Below are 23092 nucleotides of genomic sequence, written 5' to 3'. Positions count from 1 at the left end.
TTTTGATTTTTCTGCCTAGTGGTTTAGTTGATAATATTGAACAGACTTTAGCACATTCATTATCATTCCGGTGAAGTATCGGTTATCATAACGCAAAGGTAATTACGGAACTACGGTATTCCTATACATATAGTTCAAGGTACATATAAATGACGTATCATTTAAATAACGTATCTAAAAAAATTATTCATGGAGTTTGTAATCAATTTTCATGCTACAGAACTTAATGAATCCTGTAAAATATGAAGCTGAATTCCTATACTGAATCTGCTGATGTACCAATACTCTTGAATAGCTTGAAGTTCCGACAGTCTTGATGTATCACAATGATATAATCTAGAATATTTTGAATGAATTTACAAAGAGTTTTAAAAAATGAATCTGAAAGAAAGAAAAAACTTTTTCAGCCATCGTTTACGAATATTGTCAAAGATCACTAAAAGGACGCATGATAGTTCCTTGCTGTTGTTACGAACGAATAACTTATGGTTTTCTGCGACACAGTCTAAGTTTTTAGCCAATGCAAACTCTTGTTACAAAGGCATAGCAAAATAATTGTAATTTTCATACCCTACACAGATAACGCATCCTAACAGGAAGGTTGCTATAAATAGATTTTTAGTTATCATCAGAGTGCTTGAATTACCGATGCTTAAGTCACTCCTTACCCATGTAAAGTGGGCATTTAAGATTATTTTCCTAAATATATTTCTTCCCACAACATAGAGCTTAAAATATCCTGATCAACTGTTCTAATTAAATGAGAATATTCATGACTTGGTTATGGTACCAATTCATAGATAAAACAGATCATCACCAATTCCAGTACTCTACGTATCACGCCATACAAATTCTAAGATTATCTCTCTGGTGCCAGCGTCAGTCATATATCAGAAATCACTAAATGCTTTACTTTATTTAGATTTTACGACTTTCACCCCAAGATACTGATGATCAGCAGAAGGTTGTACTTAATTGTGATGATTATTGCAGAAAATTTATTGACGCGTGTAGGCAAAGTTTTGCCACATTTATTACTACCAGGAGTTATTTATTTCTTAATCAGCCCTACTGCTAACTTTTTTGTGCTTTGTAAGTATCGTTCTGTTTGTAGTTCATGTACCTTTTGAACCGACCATATTACTTACATTTAGATCGTTGCGCGCACCCCTGACCTTAGCTGCATAAGCCTTCCTTAATGTTAAGTATCAAACATACTTTGGGAAACGTTGCGTATGTATGCATGTATGTATGTATGTATGTATATATATATATATATATATATATATATATATATATATATATATATATATATATATATATATATATATATATATATATATATATATATATATATATATATATATATATATATATAAAGAGAGAGAGAGAGAGAGAGGGAGAAACAGACAGACAGACAGACAGAGAGAGATATAGATAAACGCTCCGGTGGTCTAGTAGTTAGAGCGTCCTCGGATGCGGGAGGTCGTGGGTTCGAACCCCGGCCGAGTCATACCAAAGACTCACAAAAATTGTACTAACAGCTGCCTCGCTTGACGCTCAGCATTAAGAGGTCAGTTTTAGGATTGGTTGGCCTGGTGTCAGGATAATGTGACTGGGTGGGACATCATGATACATGTCTGCGGCATGATGCCCCAGTGCTAGACATCACTATAAACTGCCACACTGCAGACATCGTAGCGATATGACTGAAATATTGTTAAAGCTACGTTAAAAATCTAAATCACGCTCACACACAGATAGATAGATACATAGATGCATAGATAGATAGATACATAGATGCATAGATAGATAGATACATATATATATATATATATATATATATATATATATATATATATATATATATATATATATATATATATATATATATACATACATACATACATACATACATACATACATACATACATACATACATACATACATGCATGCATGCATACATACATACATACATACATACATACATGGTGAGAAGGAAAAAATGTATGATTCATTCAAAAAGAAGTTTAGAGTGATAGGACTTTCTGGTTGCTGACATTTTAGATACAATTCTTTTATTCAAGTTCGATAAATTAAATTCCTAATGATAATTATTCTAATACTGTATGAACATGTACAGTGCTTTTTTCTCAGGGATTTGCGTGCCTTTAGTATCACTGGAGCAGTCAATCATCTCATAAAAAAGTAATTCTACTGACTGTGAACTCGGATAATGGTATTCAACAGGCTTAGGCATATCAAAGATCAAAGTGAATTTCATCTGGATAAATTTATTTTACTTTAAGCATAATTAATAGATCTGATTAGTGAAGATATAATTAATCATTGTGTTTATCTCGATTTCGATTTTTTTTTATTTGATAAGTTGACATAACATAAAAGACAGATCAAATTTACATCAAAGTAGTAGTATAAAATAGGTGTACTGGATGTATGTTTTTATATATCACTGGGAAAATTCCACGAAAAATGTGTAAATTCAACAGAATATCATGTTCATCATTTATTTGTTCAAGTACTCTCGAGTCATCATCTTGGATGTTCTTCAGGTAGATATTAAACGATCAAAGTACTGTTATCAATAAACAAATTGAGGTCATAGTTATTTCATTTACATGATTGTATATTGGGCGACATGTCAACAACGTAACATCTATATACAACACTTGTTTATAAATATCCATTAGAAAAGCCATTACAGTCCTTTAACAATGAATGATTCGTTCAGTAAAGGTATGAAAGTGCGACAATGTGTTGATACAATTTATAATGTGGTACATACGAGTAAAAACAATATTTGTTTCCTATATTCCTGATATAAAAATGTGTCAGTGTATTGATGCTATGTACAATAAAACTTATTTAAATTTTTCATGAATCTCAAATAATTAGTTAGAACTGTTAATGCCTGGTTCTAATGTGCGTATGAAATAAAACGTTCCTATTCTTCTTCTTCTCGTAATTATTTATCAGGAAATAATGCATATAAGGAAGCAATCGTACTGGAACTGCCTGAAGCAGAGACCCAAAATGATTCCCGTGGAACATACTGAAGACAAATCCATCAGGATGGAAACATTATTACATCACTCTGAAGTTGACATCAGAATATTGAAAATTTAAGGAAAACGATATGAACGGAAATTTCTTCGTATCGATCAAGAAACACGTGCATTTTTCTAACGTGCAAAATTGATGGAAGTTTTGACACGAGAATCCGAAAGAGGAGAAAAAATACCGGTTGAAATTTAAGAGGGAAAGATAAAGTGGCTGCAAGAACATGAAAACAATTTTTCGTGGAGATAAATTCATTGGGGAAGACGAAAATTAGAGCTGAAAATGAGAGAAACTAAGGTATGCACATGAATACAAAACGCCCCTTAGAAAACAATCCCCTTAAAAAACAATGCCCTTAGAAAACAATCCCCTTAGAAAACAATCCCTAGGCACAAAACTGCATTCTCGGTACAACCAAATATTCACTCAGGAAACAATGCGAATAAAACAGCACTAAACATTCAGCGGAATTGACCATTGTAGACCCCAAATTTATCAACATGGGGAAAGATCGAAGAAGATTCAACAAAATCTACATGCAACACATACCAATATAACAAAGGAAGGATTACACGAAACTACGAAACTTATTGTTTATGTGGAAAAAAACAACGAAGTAATTAGAAGAAGGGGGAAAAAATAAATTATATACATAAGTAACATGTAAGTGCTCCTATGTTAGAACAACACCAGTAAGACAGAGGTGGAGGTTGAGAAGGCACAGACTTAATACATAGAAGGGAACCAAGCCTCGATTTAACAAAACAAGTCTGGATTTGACGGAGATAAATTCGAAAATAAACCAGCGACTGAAAGAAATTCACCCTAAAGTAATAAACCTGTCTTGAAGATAGCTACCTGCAAATTAAACAAGCTGACTGGAAAAAGGCATTGAAATGACCACTACACGTAAAGGAAATATATATAGAATCTATGTTGGGGTTAGGACCGAGGCAAGGAAATCCCAGTCATGGGGTTACATTATTTTTTTCCGCACGAGGGTTGCCGAGGGGGAGGAAGACATATAATGTAACCCCGCGACTGGGAATCCCTTGTATCGTCCAAACCCCTACGTAGATTCTTTTTCTCACCCAATAATTTCCTTTAAAGTAAAAAAAAAGAACTTTTCACTTGTACAATATAATTCACGCGCCAATGTTTACATGCGGTGCATTAATACAAATAAATTAATGAGGACTGTAGCGTGACCGTGTCATCCGAAGTACACATTTTTTATGCGTGAGCCAAACAAAATAACATAAAACGTTGCGTAGTACTGAGGTATTATCACATTTAATATATAGATGTTATATGAAATTAACAATAAATAGGTAATATTTATTACAAGAAAACGTTTCATTTTCATCAGTTCCAGTTTAGAAAATTATATTGTAAATAATGAAACGATACTGGCCCACACCTATGTTGTAGTGTATAGGCTATTATTATGTAGCATTAGTGTCCGTTCTTGGGTTATTCACGGGTAATTCGTGATCTGTGTCACTATCGTATATAACTCCTTTTCTTTGGAGGAGATGAAACTGTTTGTGACATACGTGTGTTGTCCTTAATATTGATTGCAAAATTACCCCCGTGTATAAAAGACCCTCCAAATACGGACCCTGGCTAATAACCATGTGCTAAACTTTCAAGATCACGGATTATTTGAAAATGTATTTTTCTCTCTTGGAAAAATGGCAAGTGCTACAGTGAAATTTGCTTATGGATTAATGTGTTGACAGATAGCTGATTCCTTGTGGCTGGTAAGTGTATTATTTGTCATTACAAATTATAGTTATATTTTTTATTCATCTGGGGCACAATGGAGTTCTTAACAAAATTAGAATAAAGCATGTTTGACATAATACATTTTCTGGCTGTTACTAAGTTTTCTGAAGTTGTTCAGAGAGTTGGGATGCTATGAAGTGTATATGTATATAATCTATGTGCATGGATCAGTGTTTTCTGTCATAGTTCATTTCACACATCATTGAGAATTGTATCCTATCTATAGCAGTCATTTTTCATGTCAGCGTCATTATATGTAGCTAACAGTATATAATTTGTTTCACACGAAGCATTTAAAACTAGTTACGTAGCTTTATCTACATTTAATGACGCTGACCTGAAAATGTATTGAGCTAGGCCTGCATATAGGATAAAATCGACCATGCTGTGTGGAACGAACTAGCATAATACCAAAAAGCTCGACATTGTATGCGTGTGTGTCTTTGTCTCATTCGAAATGTTTTTGTATGGAGTGTTCTTAAAGATAGATTGACCTTAAGTTGCTATGTTTTTTGTTATATATTTGTTGTTGTTGCTGTTGTTGTTGTTGTTGTTTGACTTAGAACAACTACATCAGGCACAGCAGAAGACAACAAGGGTTTCTTTTTTTAAAGTAGTTCTGAGCGCGTGGACTCTATGACTGAGACGACTGGTCTGAGATGACTAGACTGAGATCAGAAAAGTAAGGTTAGCAAAACAGCAAGATTTCTCTGTCGCATGGGTGAGAAAACAGAATTGTATGGCTCGTAGCTATTTTAATTAAATCATAATAATGGCTTAGATGAACTGTAAATATATTTAAATGTTTGAATTAGCTCTTGCATGTTCCTCGTTTCGCTTAGTTTACATTTCCAACTCGTTTAAATATGCTAGCCGGTATGTAAAAGCCAGCGCTTTCAATGTTCAAAAAGTTAACCATGATGTGGTTATCGTGCTCTAAGTTCTTCATTTAAACCATCTTTTTTGTTGACATCATAAGTGTGTCTTATATTTATTTAATCAATATGAATGAAATTAGAAGTTCAAAACCATTAAGAAGCAATTTATCAATTTGCAAAGGAGACCTACATTTTGCAGCGGACACAATGGACAGAACTCTGCAGAGTTCATTCATTCCGTCAATACACAGTTGCTTATAGTCAATTTTAACTGCGTTGGAATTGCAAGTATATGTATTTGTATGTAATATAAATATTATATATGTATTATATGTATGCTGTATCTTTCATATACCACAAATTATATAAATTCGACAGGCCTCGTATCCTTTCAATGAAAAAGGTATATCTCTTCGTATAACAAAGATACCGCTTACATACTATATATATATATATATATATATATATATATATATATATATATATATATATATATATATATATATATAATCTCTCACTTTATAATTCTTTACATACATACATACATACATACATACATACATACATAGAGAGAGAGAGAGAAGAGAATAGGAAACTAGTTCAGATTTATCGGCGATTGTGTTCTATATGTTGCATTTATTTTTCAAGAATAATTTTTCAGCAATTGTATTTCCACGTGGGAAGTATACTTTAATTATCCTTTAGTGCTTTAAGATTTTACTGACAATTGATCTTTGTCTTAAGTATGTTACTTTGGACTGCTGTTCATGATCTAATTAATTCAAAATGTGTTTTTACAAGTCAGCATTAAAATTAAGTTTAATTTTAAAAAGAATTATACAAGCAAATGAGCAAGCAAACGGACCTACGAGCAGAGTGAGACATGAAGTAGAAGAACGAATGAATGAAAGAACGAATAATGTATGCACACGAAAAGAGGCATTTATTATAGTGACGAAATATATGGATGCATAAAAAACGGAAAGATGAGAAAGAAATGAACAGTATAAGAGTATAAGATTAAATTAAAAATACTTACTTGTTTTCATTCGAAAAACGGACATGGTTCGTGTTTTCATTAGATTGAGCAATAAAGCAATTATCGTCTTAATATCTTCTCCTGGGGTGAACACAATAAACGCTTAAAATTTCTGGCAAGCCGCTAATCCCATGTAATCAAAGGATTTCAAACAATACGACGAGTCTCAATATACAGAATCTCAATATACCTATTGTTTAATTTTATCTGACAAATCGGTATTTATTTTATCATTGCTTATTTTCTTTTTGCACATATTGCAATTTAGTGTGGATATGGCCTAAATAGAATAAATTTATTGATAGTAAACTGGCAATACAAATCTATTTTGATGTAATACTGGCAGGTCAATGCGCATTATTGTTGGAAAGGATGCTGAAATGTTATAATTTTAATCTAAGAAGAACATGACATGCTCTGTGAGGAATGTATGAAACTCATTGGAGTAGAAATAAACTGTCAACGTTTTGTTAAAGTCCTCTCCCCCAAAAGAAACCGGCATAAAACTGTCCCAAGGTTGCGTTACCGTTACAACAAAGGCACACTGAGAAGCACTTCAACATTATATGTTGTAAAGTATAAAACAAAGTATTAAAAAGTATTGTCTGAGGTTTAAACATACAACAAGCTATACATTAAAAAGGTGTTAAGATAATAACACCGAGACAGAAGCTGTAAGACAAGCATAATTAAAAGATACAGTGACTGTGAACCTGATTACAATTACAACAATACTCACATTGTCACCACAAAGAAACCATGACATCCCATATGAGGACTTTGTGAAACTCCTTGGAGTAAATATTGACTCTCAATTAAATTTTAACAACCATATTACTAAGATCCAACATCCTGCAGCCTCAGAACCACTCTCTGACAACTAATACTAAGTCTATGAGCTAGATGTACTTAATTAGGTCATATTCCAAGTATTGTCCCTTATTTGTCATTTCTGTAGCCAAGGAAATTCTAACACAACGGAAGGAATACAGTATAGAGTACCAAAACTGGTGTTTGGTGATTTTAATTGCTCATACGATTCTCTGTTATGAAAAGAAAACATTCTTCTTAGCAAATTAGTAGATTAAGATATACGGCAAATCAAGTATATAAGGGACTTCAGAAGAAATATGATTACTTGAATAATATGATTACTTGAATAATATGATTACTTGAATACTATGATTGCATTGAAACACTGTAAGTATGGTCTCAGATACCACAACTTTGCCATAATACCAATGGTTTAAATTTTGCGACAAGTGATCTTTGTCTTAACTGAGAACAAGCACTGCTTTCTAAAATTCGGAGGCTGATTCGGAAATGGCCAGGACGGTCCTGGCAGTACCTCAAATTAAATATGCTTCCGAGGCTTTAAGGTTAACAGTTTCTATTGAGTTTCTTTGGTTTATACTCATTTACTGTTTGTTTTATTTATTTAGTAACTTCATTATTATAATTAAAATTTAATTTATATCACCGTCATTATCGGATATATTAAATTATGACTATGGTCTTTTGTGTATGCGTTTTAAAATAGATTTGCCATATTTCTTATACAAATTTTCCAATGCATGCTTTCTATGGTGTGTTACATATGTGTTGCATAAATTTTATAATATAAACAATGCATGTATGCATGTTGTTTATTTTTGTCTTGTCTTTATAGCTGTCAGTACCGTGGGCAATTTAATTTTTCTGATCAATAATATGTATTGTAAATATGTACTATCCTTGTACCCATCCGTTGAGATATGTAGTCGTCTGTTTTTGCGGTAAAACAGGTTGTATAGAGCGTGTGTTGTATGTGCCTGTACTACCCACGTTAAATACAAACTCTATCTGTCTCTCTTTGCCTGTCTGTCTGTCCGTCAAACTCTAACCTACCTACCTACCTACCTACATACATACATACATACACACACACACAGACAGACAGACAGACAGACATAATCCATTGTTTCTTGCACTAAAGTATTTCATGGTTTCATAATGAATGAGTTTGATCAGTATCATATATAACCATAATTTCATTCAACTGTACATCGTTCATTTTACGATTTACTGTCAATGTTTACAATTTCATCTGAAGGTCAAGGTCATGTCAGTATTGTATCTTCTCGTGCACTGATGACACTGTCAATGTTGCCACCTGAACCAAGTCTTAACAATAAGCCATATATATATATATATATATATATATATATATATATATATATATATATATATATATATATATATATATATATATATATATATACATATATATATATATATATATATATATATATATATATATATATATATATATATATATATATATATATATATATATGTGTGTGTGTGTGTGTGTGTGTGTGTGCGTGCGTGTGTGTGTATGTGTGTGTGTGTGCGTGCGTGCGTGTGTGTGTGTATGTGTGTGTGTGTGTGTGTGTGTGTTTTGACGCTTTATCAGTTACATTTTAATTGTACTATTTTTAAATATATACAGAATTCACAGACGTTCAAGTTCAAACTTAGCCATTCACAGACGTTCAAGTTCAAACTTATCATTATTCTGAAAATAACGAAAGTGTCTTACTGACTAGAAGGTCTAATAATATCTTTCTCACCAACTTTTTGTTTTCGCGGGCCACTTGATCATTGCTGAGGGTCTCGGCGGACCACTTAATGATTACTGAGCGTCTTGGCGGACCACTTAACGACCTTCCCTAATGCCGATTTTCAATTAGCTAACAATTGTAAAGTTCTGTGCATTAAAGCGCTACATATAAAAATATAACCTAATAATAATTGATATTTTTTGTTTACAAGTAAGAGAAGATAACTCAGAGCAGACTAGATAATATATTTTGGGCGGGAAGTAGCTCTATGCGCAAAAATGTAAGCAATGGGTGTGTGGGATGGAACCCATGGTGGACGCAGATATTGTGAAATATTTGACCTATTGTGAAAGATTCAACGCATCTTCTTAACTGATTACAACGTGTCTGTTTAGATATACTTACACTTTAGGTACCCAGGCTAGTCCGATAGTAAGATTGGAACCCACACTCATTCGGTCGTGAGTCCGACATGCTAATGACGGAGCTACCGCAGCTCCCGGTTCTATAAAGGAACTTATATATAATACTAGGTACTAAAATATACTATTAGTCATTATGATCTGCTAACTAAAATTCATCAAAATCTACTAACAGACCATCAAAATCTACTAATAGACCATCAAAAAGCTACAAACTGATAGTCATCAAAAGATACTAATAGTCATTTAAAGATACTAACTTGAGTTATAATATATTTCATTCAATACATGTACATCTTTCAATAATTTCTTTCACTCATAAACCATTATGCCAGATATGTAAATCATTTGCGAAAAGTGGCATTAATATAAACTTGTAATTTTGAAAAGCTAATGGCGGATAGGCCATATTAAATCATGTGCAAACATAGCAACCGAAAACCGAACAGGGTAATTTGTAATTTATCGATGCGAAACACGTTTAAAATCTATCCTTTACGAGGAAGACAAATATTTAAAGAATATACTAATTAAAAATTGACCGCTTCGGTGGCTGAAGTGGTCGGAGCGTCCGCCTAGGATGCGGTAGGTCGCGGGTTTGAACCGCGACCAAGTCGTACCAAAAGACTTGTAGAAATGATACTAATAGCATACTTGCTAGGCTCTCAGCATTAGAGAGGATAGTGTTAGGATTGGTCGGCCTATGTCAGAATAATGTGACTGGGTCTGCGGCATCATGCCCTAGTCCTAGACATTTATATAAACTGCCACAATTCAGACATCGCAGAGATATGACTGAAAATATGTTAAAGCTACGTTAAAAATACACACACACACACACACACGTGCGCGCCCGCAGATATGCAAACACTAATTAAAACGTACATTGAAATCACTGCATCAATGACTTCAGTAATACAAACTTTACATATAAATCATGAATTGCAATGGTCGACATTCGTTTGGTTGCCATTGGTTTGATTGGCATTGGTTTCTTTGGTTACTACTGCCAAGCACTTATTATACGGTTAAGCTTCACGGCCCTGGAGTGATCACAGTGGTCAACATACGAAGTTTACAAAATCAAGATGGAAAACAAAATGCGGTCAAACAATGCAAGAGGGCTCTCAAAACTCACTTATTTCGACTGCAAGAACAAACTTAAAGACCTAATAATGTTTCCTACCTCAAATATTCTCAGCATGTTTTTAATGTTTTCTAATTTCATGGTGTTTGTTTTTGTAATCATATCATTTTATGTTTTTTATCTTATCGGTGTTGTCTAATGTTGTAAAGCGCTTAGAGCTTTTAAAGATTAGGCGCAATACATAGTCCTCATTATTATTGTTATTGTTATATTCGGACCGATAGAGATTCATTATGTATCCTAGGTACAGTGACGTTACAGAAAACATTTGAAAGCATTGGTATTAATGACGCCTCTGATGTCAAAGTATTACTGTTCTAGTTAAGTTCTTTATATATTTCCTTCAGTTTTCTACATTTTTTTATGAACTCTCATGCATCACGTCTAACTTCAGAAGCACCAAGACTATGCAAGCAAACTGGACATAACATATATATAAAAAACTCCTACTAAGTTATATTACATTTTCTAAAACATGCACTTGAATGAAATGACAAGAAATCTGAGCTCGAGTGACCTTTCTGGAATCGACTGCATCTCGCATATTCCGGAACTGACCGTGTCACACGTGTTTGCTTTGTCCTCCTACGCAAAAATCAAGAGGTTTTACAAATTAAACATTGTATTTTCTGTGCAGGGTTGTTTTTGTTCCTTTCAGCCTGATGCAAATGGCATTCTTCACAGGTTCAAGACTCTCCAGGATATCAGAGAAAAATGCTATTGATTTTGTTATGAATTACAATGGAGTGCAATAACAGCTGAATCCCCAGTAATTCTAGCGACATCTTGAAGAAGTTATTAAAGTTCGCCATATTTAATCAATTTGCTTTCTGTCTACCACTAGCAACATCGATGTATAACTACCACATACAGTTGCACTTGATTCAGTTCAATATATCTTACAAGCAATGGTCTAAGACGAGGTCCTGTTGTACTAACGGTTACAAATGTGATTTCTAAACACAACAACTAAGCATACTCGTCAAAAACTTGAGCTTCTTTTATATGCTTGAGCTCGGTTTTACAGATAAATAATTATTTCACCTGTAGATACCAATTTTGAATTTTCTATCTAGGACTATTTTGCAAATATTTTAATTTTAAACATTAAAATGTCAGAACTTTTAGCCAGAATTTGCATTTAAGTTGTCGCTTCGGAAGAAAGTGTTTCCTATACGTTTAAGGCGATTTTTGTAATCTTTTAATAAACGGAGTTAAAGAAAGTGTATCAAGTTTAAAATATGAAAGATTTTGAGATCCAATGACCATGACCGTAAATACAAAAATAGGTGCATAGATATTAGCTACCTTAATACATGTTTTGGAATCAGAAGCTCGTTTTTATTTTGCCATCCAATATCAGAAGCTATCTGAACTGTTGAGAATGGTAAATTTTAGAACTGTATGGCTTCAGAGCAATATTAAGATTAAAGATGCCAACGAGTACCAGCCCGTTAATAATAACCCGGATAATAAAATGAGAAACGGGTACCCGTTAAAAAACAAGTATTCCAAGTTCACATCGAGACACAGAATAACAATTACAGTTCGAGGTTCATGTCGTTTGCACATCACAAGGACTTGTATGGCTGCTTACAATTTACTTATCATACATGTACTAAATAATAATACAAGGGAGGTCACTTCTCTCATTTCTCGCGTAAGCTATTTAAGAATCAACCCTGATATTTAAAGCTTGACCGTCCAACTTCGTGCCTGTCCAGCACAAGCACTTGATTCCGGGATAAACTAATGTGTAAATTATCTTGGTTAATTTTTGTGCACTTATTTATCACTACTTTTCAAACCAAACAAAAATTGAATCTCTTACAGGATTTACACTGTCAAGAAAAGAAAAGGATTAACTTGGTTAATTCTTGTGTAATTATTTGTCACTACTTTTCTTATGTTACCTATTTAGGCTCTAATAAACAGTAACAAAAGTAAGAATGAAGACAACAAGCTTTGAAAAAATAACAAATAATTTATTTCCCTGGAAAAACACTGTAAAAATGAAAAAAATAAGAACGTACGGTTTTAATAATCAAATCCAAAAATAATCCAAGAATTAAATTTTAGAAGTCCTAGTAACGAAATGTTCTAATGAAGTTCGAGTCCCGACGAAAAATCCGAAATGGAAGGCGATGATGTATACTGTAATCTTTATTTTGCTGTACCGTCTACAGTTCCTTGTTGTTTCACAATCAATAACATTCCGGTGTTTGAATTTCCAAATATAATTTAAATAAATGTTTTTGTCCCAGAATTCTGTATGAGCAATCAAATATTTCCAGGAAAATGAATTAATCTTTTAGAATCCAAATAATTTGAATAAAAATTATAATTCCAATCTGTAACAACAAAATGAACATCTTTACGTCCCAGTGTTTAGAAGCCTAAGTGAAATCTCTCTCTAAGCGTCACTATTACAACTAACTAATGCGCAATTTCTGAAAGCCCAGAATTGCAAAATGGAGGCTGTTTACTTATACAAAATAACATATGACCTACCTTAAAAAAGCAATCATTTTAATCCGAGAATAAAAATAATTGCAAAGTTATTTACTTTTCTCACTGATTTCCAAATCAAGGTCGGTAACTAGGTCAGCTTTAGGTATTTATAACTAAAGAGTCAAGGTCAAACTATTTTCTGAACAAGTATTGAGCTCATAGTAGACAAAATTACATTATTTTGAAATGTTGTGAAATTGAAAATAACAAGATTTTAAAATTTACAAACAATTAAATTAAAACAAATCTAAATTAAAACGTATTACTTCACCCATATAGAAAAAAACGATTTATATAATAAAGCTTTCTTTTTACCATAGATTAATTATACATGATGTTAAAAAGAACTCTTATAAATTTTATAAAGTGTACATGAAATAATACATTGCTATACACGGCAAAGTGCATCTGCTATTAAATTATATTTCCCCTTGATGCGCCTGATATCAGTATAATATTTTTCATCTTGCCGATGAAAGTAAGGGGGTTGTGGTCACTATACACAATAATCGAAGAAGGAGCTGAACTAATGTAACCTTCAAAATGTTCTTAAGCCAATATCAAAGCCAAACATTCCTTCTCGAATGTTGAATAATGTTTTGGTGCTTATTTAATTTCTTAGAAAAATAGCACACTGGTTGATCAATAAATATTTGTCTTCTTGAATCAAAACTGATCCAACCCCAACATCACTTGCATCAACAGACAATTTAAATTATTGGCTGAAAATTGGAGCTGTAAGAACTGGCGCGCTCTTAAGTATGGCTTTCAACTTGTCAAAAGCCTCCTGACATTTTTCAGTCCAAAGCAACTTGTTTTTCTTACTCAATAAATTTGTCAAGGGTTCAGCAATTATATAAAATTTGGAACAAACTTTCCGATAGTATCCGGCCATACCTAAAATTCACATCAGTTGCTTATTATTTACAGGCACGGGGAATTCAGAGATAGCCTTGACCTTAGCATCTATTGGTTTAACTTGTCCATGTCCCACGATATGTCCTAGAAAAGTTACACTAGCACGGCAGAACTCACTTTTGGATAAATTAATTGTCAAACTTGCATCTGTGAGCCTGTAAAAGAATTATCGAATTGTTGCTAAATGTTCTTTCCGGGTACCGTTGTAGATGATGACATCATCTATGTAAGATTCACAATTGTCTCGACCAGTGGTAATCATCTTCATGAGACGTTGAAAAGTACTTGGCGACCATTTCATCCTAAACGACATTCCTTTATGTTGGTAAAGTCCAGCTGGAGTCACAAATGCCGATTTTTCCTTTCTGTTTGTGAAATTTGCCAAAATCCTTTCAGAAGGTCAAATTTTGGTGACATACATGGCATTTCCGATCTTATCTTACAGTCATCGATTCTTGGTAATGGCAGTGAATCTGTTTTTGTCACACTATTCCCCTTCCTATAATTAGTGCACATATGGAAAGTTTTATCTGGGTTTGGAAGAAGTATGCATGATGAAATCATTCTCCAGCAAATACTGAATTTCTTTTTTCAAGTATTCCTGTTTGAGAGGGTTCATTCTGTACGGGTGTTGTTTCACAGGTTTGGAATTTACCATTTCAACGTCATGAAAAATTTTGTTCTTGTATGAACATCTGGAAATATGTGATCATATTCAAATAATAACTATTTAAGTTCCTTTCTTTCTTGCTCTTGAAAATATGAAAGTTTCTAGTTCATATCTAATTATTGTTGAATTCCGAAGATTTTTCACTTCAATATTAGTAGAGTCAGATGATAATCCTCACTTAAATCTTCAATGAGTGGGACAGGTACAACAAAATTAATTGCATGTTTAACCTGGCTATATCTTGCAATATACTGGTACTTCTATAATTTTTTTAGATCCCACTAGCACTAATATTATAATTTAACTCGTTCATTTTCTTCTTAACTTTGTAAGGGCCGTAAAATCTAATCTGAAGGAAGTTTTGAAGAATGAGCACGAGAGTCAGAATTCTATTACCAGACTCAAAAGTTTTCACCATTGTAGTTCTGTCAAACCATTATTTCAATTTGACTTGAACTGCTGAATGTTAAATTCAGGAATAATCGGCTGGAGCGTTCCAGACCTAAAGGCTTACCCTTGATCCGATTGGACAGATTTGGGAAAAGCCAAATTGAGTAACAAACTTTATCAAAGCTTTTACTATTATTTTAAATTTAATATTCCTCAAAGGTATTGCCTCTGGAAACCTTATTGACGCACACATAATGGTCAAAAGGAAATTGGTTACCTGACTTGGTCTTAGGTAAGGAACCAACACAATCTACCATAATTCAAATGATTCGTCAAAGGCGGGAATATGTTGCAGATGAGCCTTATGTATTTTCTGATTGGGTTTTCCTACCATTTGACAAGTATGACAAGATCTACAGTATTTACCAACATCACTTTTGTTATTTGGCCAATAGAAGTGAGTCAAGATCTTGTGATAAGTCTTACTAATTCCTAAATGACCAGATAAAGGAGATTCGTGGACCTAACTGAGTATTTCCTGTCTGTAAGATTTTGGAACTACAACTGGATAGTTCACTGACCACTAATCATCAGCTGGTACCTCGGGAGTTCTCCATTTTCTCATAAGAATCCAATTTTTAATGAAATAACAGACAGGAACTTGAGTGGCTCCAGTTTCACTAATGACAATTTGAAACAAACAGGAGATAGCAGGATCTTTTTCCTGTTTGACGACACGTGATTGATGTTTTGTCACTCTGATTAGAATAAAGAAAATGAGTCGTTAAAAGAGGATCACTGTGATCAATACCTTCTGATTCATCCAAACAAGGAGTGAGAGTGACCTCATCAAAAGCCTAACCAATACATTTGTCAGCTAAAGGAATACTTTCTTTATCAAAATCATTCTCAAGAGCTCCCTTTGTCATAGCTCTGGTAACTGCACAAGTTGGGAGTAAATTATGGGAATTCTTTTTCAATTGGATTGACTTTCTGATCCAAACAAGGCTTATCAGTTACAGGTAGATTAACAACAACCTTGTCTCCAGGTAAGTCGGTGCCTAGTAATAAGTGAATGCCCTAAACAGGTAAAACACACATTGTGCCCACTGTCACGGATCGTGAGACTCAGTCTGGTGAAAATGTTACACAATGGAGAGGAACATTAACAAAGCCGTACTCTACTCCCTGAATAAGAATACTCATTAGAAGAAGACGTCTCAGAAACAATCAATGTATCTGACAATAAAAGTCTCTGAGAAGTTCCTGTGTCCTTGAAATTTTAATAGGGATGGGATTGGCCGAATTACCCACGAGTGATATCGAAACCTTCCATATGAATGGTTCGTAATTTTCCATAATAAAATCAGACTGGGGTTTATTGGATCCAACAAATGTATTGCTTTCAATACATGACCGTGAACTTGACCTCTTAGAAATAAGATCATTTGGAATAGACATGACTTGATTCTGATGCCTATTTTTCAATTCGTAGCAATCAGAAATAACGTGTGATTTCTTCATGCAATAGGTACACGTAGGAAGAGACAAGCTTTTCTGAAGCTTGATTTTTAATAGTTGTGCCAGTTTGAGATTTAGAAGGGCTTGTAATAGGCTGAAATACTTTTCTGCCAGAAGACTGTTGAGTTGAAGTCTTATTTAGAAAAGGAACTTAATGAGATAAAGAATATTAATCAGCCACACGAGCAGCGTTTTCCAAGGTGGTTTCAATCTGATGCTCGTCAAGATATGTCTTAATGTCACTATGGACACAGTTCTTGAACTAATACAAGTTGTTTGAGAATTTCATAATCTTGTTCAACTTTCTTGGCTAAGCACCATCTATCAAATAACTGCTCGTTTTCTCTAGCAAATTCGACATGGGTTTATCCAGTTTTTTCTTTATAGTTTCTGACGTTTTTGGCGATAAGCCTCAGGAACTAACTCATAACCCCTTAAGATGCATTCCTTAAGCGTATCATAGTCACCACTTTGTTTAACTGACCGTGAACGGTAAAAATCACTAGCTTTACCAATAAGTATACATTGTAATAATTGAGTCCAATGCTCCCTTGGCCATTTCAAATTTTCAGCAACTTTTTCAAAATAAGAAAAATATTTGTCCACATCTTTTTCTCTAAAAGTGGACACTAACCTAATATTCTTTGCAACATCGAAACTTAAATATGTATTTCAAGTGAGAATTTGCTTTTCACTTGCCAGCTCCATTTCCTTAATTCTAAGTTGATATTCCCTTTCTTCCTTCTCTCTCTGCATTTGCATATCTCTCTATTTCTCTCTTTCTTCCTCATCTAATTGCATTTGTTTTTTCTTCTAACTTATTTGTTTTTCTTGTAACTCCATTTGAGTTTCTTTTTCCTTATCTAATTGCATTTGATTTTCTTTCTCTCCTTCATCTCTCTCTCCCTCTCTTTCTTCTTTCTCAAATTATAGCTGCATTTGTTTTTATTCATGTTGTAATACCATTTGTTCTTTCTCTTTCTCCAATTTCATTTGTTCTTTCTCTTTCTTCAATTTCATTTGTTTTTCTTCTTTATCTTTCTGAAGTTCGAGCTTTCACAACTCCAATTTCATCTTGTATTTTAATTCTAATTCCTTTACTTTTATGTCAGAGTCTGATACAGACTTACTGATCGAAATCAAAGCACCTTTATCCAAACCATCCGAATCTACCAAGTACTGAACCTCAATATTTGTTATTTCCTGCTTCGTTAATAAAGCCTTTACTTCATAAAGATCATATTTTCTGGCAAGTTTAATTAATTCAATTTTTTGGGGGAAAAGGTCGAATTGGTCCTGGGTAGGACTTGAAATAAATGTTTCCACTTCTTATGACATTTTAGAAAAAGCTTGACGATCTCACTAATGGTTTCAAAAACTAGGGGAATTTGAATTTCAAAAAACAAAGTTTTCTGAAATATTTTAGCTAAAATTAAAAACTCCAAGACGAGGACCCAATTCTTATGTTACGTGTTTAGGCCCTAATAAACAGTAACAAAAGAAAGAATGAAAACGACAAGCTTTGCAAAAAATAATTATTTCCCTGGAAATACACTGTAAACATTTAAAAAATAAGAAAGTACGGTTTTAAGAATCAAATCCAAAAATAATCCAAGAATAATTCACGAAATCAATTTTAGAAGTCCTAGTAATGAATTGTCTTAATGAATTCAAGTTCGAGTCCCGACAAAAAATCAAAAATGAAAGGTGATGAAGTATGCTGTAATCTTTATGGTGCTGTATCGTCTACAGTTCTTTGTTGTTTCACAGTCAATAATATTCTGGTGTTTGAATTTCCGAATATAATTTGAATAAATGTTTTTGTCCAAATATTATGTATGAGCACTCAAATATTTCCAGGAAAAAAAATTAATCTTTTAAAATAATTTAAATAAATATTACAACTCCAAACTGTCACAACAAAACGGACATTTTTCGTCCCAGTGTTTTCAAGCCCAGACTGTGAGATCTCTCTCTCTCTCTCTCTCTCTCTCTCTCTCTCTCTCTCATAATCACTATTAAAACAAACTAAATGCGAAATGGAGGTTATTTACATATTTTAAAAAATCAGGTAGCCCCAGTATAACCTTGATAAAAACCAATCATTCTACTCCGAGAATAAAAAAATAAACAGTTGTTTACTTATCTTACTGATTTCTAAATCAAGGTCGGGAACTAGGTCAGCTTTAAGTGTTAACTTAAGAGTCAAGGTTAAATTATTTTCTGAAAAAAATATCGAGTTCCTAGAAGACAAATCTACAATATTATGACAGGTAATGTAATTAAAATTTAAAGATTTTAAAACTTACAAACAATGAAATTAAATCAAATCTAAACTAAATCAAACTTACAAACAATTAAATTAAATCAAATCTAAACTAAATCAAATATACGTAACACTTTGCTTACCCAAACACACAGTTTAATCTCGTATGGGATTTACGCTGTCAAGAAAACAAAGAATTAACTTGGTTAATTCTTGTGTAGTTATTTGTCACTAGATTGCAAACCCAAACACAAAACTGAATCTCGTATAGGATTTACACTGTCAAGCATACAAAAGAATTACCTTGGTTAATTATTGTGTAATTACATGTCACTAGTATAAATATCCATACACAAAATTTTATTCGAAATGCATACATGTGACCTGCAGAGCTAATTGCACTTAACCAACCATGTGAGGTAGGTGATGCGATTTGGCTATGTAACAATTTACTCTTTGTAAATGAAAGCTATTTTAGTTTGGTAAACTTCACTTGTTTAATCACTGCATGTGTGTTTTGAATGTAAAATGAAAAAAGCACAGATATTTGCTCTTGAAAAGGCTTTTGAGGGCCACAATACCATTTTGTTAAGCCAAAGCTGGACAGGCAAAAGTTATGTGGTGAAGGTAATACAAAAGAAATCGTATGCAGCAGGTAAACATGTCAGTGTAACTGGCACAACAGGCATTGTAACACTGAATGTGAAAGGATGCACAGTGCATTCCTGGTCTGGGATTGGTGATGGTAGATATGACAGTAATGAACTATGCAGAACACTTCTCACTGATGGACATTCTGATTCATATAAGCAACATATTTTGAAAGACTGTTTGATAATTGATGAAATGTATATGCTTTCACTGAACCTTTTTGAACAAATGGAACATGTATGTAGAATGATTAAACATTCAGATTTGTATTTTGGAGGTATACAAGTTATTGCAAGTGGGGACTTTTTAAAGCTTCCACCTATACCTGGCCCAATGACATATGATACGGGTGAATACTGTTTCAAATCCACAAACTTTGAATGATATTTGGGCATAAAATTGTAATTGATGAGGTCATAAGACAAGATGAATTAGATATCATAAAGGCTATCAATGATGCTTCAAAGAGAAAAATCCCTGAAGAAACCAAAATCTTGATTTTGAGGCTGCAGGGACCTCTCTCTCCTGGAGATGGCCCAATAAGACTTTGTGGACGGAACTTTGATTTTGAAATATACAATGCGTGCAAACTTATGAAAATGGATGGTGTATCAAAGTGTTATCAGTCAGTAGTCGATGGTGACAATAATCGGTGCAATAAGTTGTGTGTTCCAAAAGAGTTACACTTGAAAACTGACTGTCCAGTTATGCTGGTCAAACACTTAAGCTCAGCACTAATAAATGATTTACAGGGAAAGGTTATGGCATTGAAGGAAGACTATGTGATGTGAAATAAATAAGTGGTTTACAGGGAACGGTTGTGGCGATGAAGGAACACTAGGTGATGTGAAATAAATAAAAGGTTTACAGGGAACGGTTGCGGCGATGAAGGAAGACTATGTGATGTGAAATAAATAAGTGGTTTACAGGGAACGGTTGTGGCGTTGAAGGAAGACTATGTGATGTTAAAAATAATTTTGTTCACTTGGGAAGAGAAAATTGTACTGCTTACAGTACCGTTGATAAAATGACTGTAGTCACAAGGCATCAGATTCCACTCATACTATCTTTCAGCATTACTATTCACAAAGCACAAGGATTGACTTTATATAGAGTTGAAGTTGAGGCAACAAATAATTTTGCACCATGTCAGTTAGGTGTGGCAATGGGGAGGACTAGAAATAGAAAGGGACTAAGGGTTATCAGGTTCCATTCCAACTCTGTGATTCCAGGTAGTTCTTGCATGTATGAATTCTACAATAAAAGTTCTGTATAATTTGATTCAAGTTTAGAATGCTGTAGACATTCTGTTTATTATTAGAGAACCTCAGTGTTGAATTTGATTATGAAACAGGTTCTGATTCTGATACCTCCGACTTTCCTGACCGATAAATTAGAAGCTGATGAAATGTTGTCCGTTGGGGAAGACACGCCTGCTTCATGTAGTGACCAAGAACGTAGGTTAACCAAGGCTGAGTGACATTTTGGAGCATCATGTTAACCATATAAAAATGAAACAACTTATCCCAGATAATACAGTAGCACCAGAGCAAATGAGATTAAGAGTGACAATAACAGAAATTCAAATACCACTGCAAGAGTTAATACACTTTTTGAGATTTTGTACCAAAATATTCAAAGTATCTTTAATAAATTATGTGGTAGTATAGAGGTCAGAAAACCAATCCAAAAACATAGACTGAATATTATTCCGAAGTTTACCAGTGTTCAGTGTCTCAGAAATGCATCCAAATTCTTGGAAATATCTTGAATTCTGTACCAAATGATGATAATGGTTTTGCATTTGGAAAGAATTGTGACAGAATTGGTGAAATTGTTTGGACAGAAATACTACTGACATTTTCAGTATTAAACAAGTTGCACGTGTACCTGCCATACTTGTATCAAAGCCAGAACAAGTAAAATTAAGGTATATTGCAGGTAGATGTATTGTAAAGAGTAGATACTATACTATGAAGAATGGAAAAACTAGCTTTACAGAAAGGAAACAAATTAACTTGGTCAGTCAATGTTTCTTACAAGTAAACGTGTTAGACCACCTTACACGTTCAGCTGTTGATTAGGAAAACACTAGCAAGTATAAAGAGACCTGGCACGAAACACAAAGAAGACAAAATATCAACCATGGTCTTGCTAACATCAATGACTCTGTATTTTAATTTTCTTGCAAGTTGACAATGAAAAGAGGCAGTATCAACATGTAGATGCATTAAATTGGCATGGTGCAGGGAGTTTACTGTATTGTAAAACTGTAATACTTAAGGATGAGACACTGTTTCAATATTGAACGTTGCTGTACATAACGTTTGATCCCAGCATGAGTGTCGTACAAGTGGACGATACTATGATTGCTTAATGCATCAGAAATATATATGAATATTTAATCGGTTGTTACAGGAGAATAGATGACAGTCCATTTAGACAAGATACCATTTCCAGTCTTGGAAAATTGAAATCAGACAGTTTGAGACAGAGAGTGGTCATCATATCAAAGCACAAACACAGTAGGGATGTATTAGCTTTGCACATGAAATATATCGTCGAAGATCTGTCAGAAAATAAACTGTATTCTCACTTAAAACTGAAATCACAAATTTATGATTTGAAGGTTGTAGTGTTTACTAGCTTCTTGAAATTGGATCTGATTTTGCAAAGTAAAGCATATGGCATAGAAACAGGAAATGTACAGAAGAGTGGCTGGTTAATAAACTATCTAATTTAATACCTACTTTGAATGAAATGTCAATGCCATATTTTTTAAGTACAGAATAATCATGTTGCCAGTTCTTCGAAATATATTACTAACCAAGACAACTCCACCTGTTGCAAAAGAAAGCCATCTACTAGAAAACAAGGTATAGTGAGAAAAGGAAAATGGAATGGAAAGGGTAAAGGGAAAAAAAATGAAAATATATTGACACCAGTAACACTGATAATTCAGTTTGCTAAGTATTAAATGCCATTATGAGGCTGAGTTGTGAATCCAATGTGATTGGTGTGATGAATAGTTTGATTGGTTTTGTCAGGTCACAGATGGAGAAATGTGAAGTGGCACAGAAAATGAAATATTGTTCTGTACCAAATTCTCTTGAAAAGAGAGTCAATGCTATATCATACTTCGCATTTATAAATATGGCAATATTGCCATATTTAGTTATTGTGCATTTGCACTTTGGTTACATACAC

General features: G+C 33.5%; 1 pseudogene; it reads left to right on the top strand.

Moving 5' to 3' along the window:
• The first annotated feature begins 19762 nt into the window (after positions 1–19762).
• Positions 19763–22110, top strand: LOC149780344 (ATP-dependent DNA helicase PIF1-like; annotated as a pseudogene).
• Positions 22111–23092: the final 982 nt, after the last annotated feature.

This window comes from Sinohyriopsis cumingii, chromosome 16, assembly GCF_028554795.1.
Source record: "Sinohyriopsis cumingii isolate HCF-2022 chromosome 16, ASM2855479v2, whole genome shotgun sequence".
Lineage (NCBI taxonomy): Eukaryota > Metazoa > Mollusca > Bivalvia > Unionida > Unionidae > Sinohyriopsis > Sinohyriopsis cumingii.
The sequence above is the reverse complement of the archived record's forward strand: the minus strand, read 5'-3'. Positions and strand labels throughout refer to the sequence as shown.